Source organism: Haliotis asinina, chromosome 5, assembly GCF_037392515.1.
Source record: "Haliotis asinina isolate JCU_RB_2024 chromosome 5, JCU_Hal_asi_v2, whole genome shotgun sequence".
NCBI lineage: Eukaryota > Metazoa > Mollusca > Gastropoda > Lepetellida > Haliotidae > Haliotis > Haliotis asinina.
In genome coordinates, this window is record NC_090284.1 from 64977269 (window position 1) to 64980760 (window position 3492).

Consider the following 3492-nt stretch of genomic DNA (forward strand, 5'->3'; position numbering starts at 1 on the left):
CCGTGTGAGAACCTAGTCTAAACTTATTAATTTAATTTTAAGTATGTGTAGGTCCATTTTCTATATATTCGGTCTGGCTTGCCTCGGATCGTTAAAGGCATACTTTTCACATATGTCTATCTCGTCAAACTTTTCCAGTAATCTATTTTCAAGTATATATACAAAAGTACCAAGGACGCTCCAAAGCCTGTCATGATGGTGTCAGGGATGCCACTGTAAAGATTAAGATGACGGTTAGGGAAATCATGCGACCCGTCAGTTTAGGACTGGATTGTAGGTGTCAGGAGTCAAAACAGGAGTCAAAGTCGGGAGAGGCCCACACAGGCTCATTCCTATTTAGGTCAATTGTGAATTGTCCTGAGGTGAGTTTCTGGTTGAACGACATTATCACATGATGATTGCTTCACACTGGAGTAGAAGTGTCAACCATCACGGAAACTTTCTTTCAGAAAGACTTCCAACAAGACCGTCTGAAGGATGCTTCAAATTACTTTCATGTGAAGACAGCGAATTGACATCCAATCTGAGCCACGGGGAGCTGTGTACACATTTTTGGGCCTGAAATATTCCTGTTTAGAATCAGGATGACAAAAACACAGGAAAACAAGACGTTTCGGGAGTCTGGCTATAATGTCTTCAGGGATATGAAGTTAAACATTCCTTCAGATGCTGATGGTGCTTAGTATAGAACCAGTAAATGCTTACTTTCATGGGTGCTTCCAAAAGGTTTAAGAATGAAGGCTTTTGTAGGGTTTTCAACCATGTGTTGTTTACTAAAATTAATCAGGCAGATCACGGCTATAGTATGATGCCTGGTATATTTCATGGGTGGGTGATACAGTTGTTACTAAGAACACGGGTTTAAATCTATCCCATATCATTCTGCATTTCAGGGAGCTCCAGAGAGATTCCACCAGACTCTCCAGAATATGGGAAGGATTGAATAGGACCAGGACAGAGACATTCACTTCTTGTTCGTTGCTGTGAGGCAGTCAGTTCACGAGTCCTTAAAGGTCAGTGTGCCGTCTATGGCCATACTGCCGTGAAGAATTATGTGACTTGAAGCAGCAATGGCTTGATGGTAGGTCATAAATTAATTGGCTCTGGTTGGACTATGTTTCACACCTTTTGACTAGGCTTTCAAAAGCTAGTAAAATTGATAATTTGAAAGTTGTCACATTTTAAGCTCCAAAGGAAGGTCTTCCACATGCACTAGGCTGTAGTGTTTTCGAGTTTGAATCAAACATGGTGCTGGTGTGTTTCTGCACCCTTGTTTTTCGCTCTTTCATTTCACTCAAACCCAATGAATATTTCATCAGTTACGTCAGTGCAAGTTTTAACATGTTTTAAGTGTCCATTAAGCACACACAAAGTTGAGTTTACCTTCGAGTATATATGACCGCACCACGTTTTAGTCTATACATGACTTTAAGGTGTTTCACAACTTTTTGTTTGTAGCATGTATTGTCCTTAAATACTCCCTACCATTACTAAACTATTATTAATGTTTATAGGAGACCTTGCACACAACTCACTAAGCAGGATTCGGAAACAAACTTCTATCAAAATTCATAGGTCCCGATACCATTATACTCGGGAATTTCAACGCCCACCCGCAATTGTGGGGCACAAAACCCTGTACCCATATCAACGGAACCTGCCTCGCGGACTGGCTAGACAAACCCACTCACTCGTTCGTATGCGGAGGCAGATTGTTCAAGCTTCTGTGGAGACACACCCTAGTAGAGACGGGGAGATACAGGAGTTGCAAGCTGTGAACAATGATCTGAAGAGCCAATTATCTCATTTAGAATCTAGCAAACAAATGTACAATGTTTTTTTTTTATTATTGATTAATTATTTATTGCGGTAAGAAAGGTCCTGCAACGGAAAAATGCTTTGAACGCAAGAGGGAAGAGCAAGGATGTCTTATTTGTAAACAATTGAGTCATCTCGTTATGGAATGCCCGGTGAAAGAAGATAGCCAAATGTTTCGGATAACCCAAATGTGTGAGGGCTGTTGGTGACACCCAGTAAAGCGATCCGTAAAATGCACACCTAAATATTTGTAAATTTACTTTTACATGTAAATTGTATTTCAAATTTCATGATGACTTTTACACAAAGGTTAAAAGAACAATTATGCAACGCTATGATGTTCTTCCCATGATCTCTTTGTGGAAACAGGAAGATACAAAATATCTGTAGAGAAAAAAGACATTAAAGACTTTGTGATATGAATACTACAGACTACTATCTACTTCTTATATGTACATTTTATTCTATGTGTTACATTAGACACCCAAACACCCACACATTTATTGCTCTGCAGAGTTCAAATAATTCTCTAATTTTACGAAATATATCATCATTTATATTTAATGCCTTAAGCTATAGAAATACTGTCATGTCTAGAGTGTCATGCAATATTCACGATAATGACTGATAATATGCAACCATATGCAAATTGTAATTGTAGTACAGGCCCGTGGCCTCCTCAGTACTGAATAAACGTCAAACGGCAACTGTACGCTCATATTTAATCAAGATGCAAGTGGATACATTAGTCTACTTGACTCATCACAGAGGTTTGAAATCTGTGGTAATGGAAATTATCACGTTTAATGAAAGGACACTGGAAAACAAGTACAGTCCAGTTTGTTGGATGTAGTTCCATTGTAGTACCAGGACCTCCCTGAATATATATATATATGTATATATAATGCTGATGGTAACAAACAGACCCATTTTAATCGAAAAGGAGCCCCATGTAGACCAGAGATTCAGAACCTGTGGAAATCTAGACTTGCTTCATTTAAGGCTTCAGCACTGCAGAGAAGGCATGTAATTAAACAAAATAACGTGGTTCAGTGACTGTGAGACAGACTGGCTGCTACCAGCGTTTTCCAAAGAAAGGGACAGTGTAACGACTAGCGAGCTGAGATGTCAGATGCACATATGGATGATTTAAAACGGACAGTTATCACGAGAAATGTGCGTGACAACTCAAGGTGCCATTTGGCCAGTATGGTGTGTGTGACCCGCGCACGGGCCAGTGGTTAGGAAAAGCGACAGTATTCCATGGAATAGGGCTGGTGATATATTGTTACATGTACACATCGTTGGCTCACCTCGTTTCAGCTGCAATCAGTGCATGACAAATATAAAGGCTGTGGTTACTAAAGACATTTAGTGAATATGTGATTTTTGACCCAATATTTAAGATTTGCGACTTCATAGATATCTGTATTGCCATCCACTGTAACCTTGTTCACTGTTTATTCAATATAATATTTAATATATTACATTGTCAGTGTTTTGTTTTCCTAGCTTTTCTCGCAGCAAATTGCTAACCGTAGCAATATTTATATTTTTGTGTAGGTGAGTGTTGTTTGTGTCAAGATGTAACGGTATGGTGTGCAATACAATGGGAGTGAAAAGCAATAAAATTGGCTATAGGTATTTTAACGAAGTACACAAATAATATGCTGC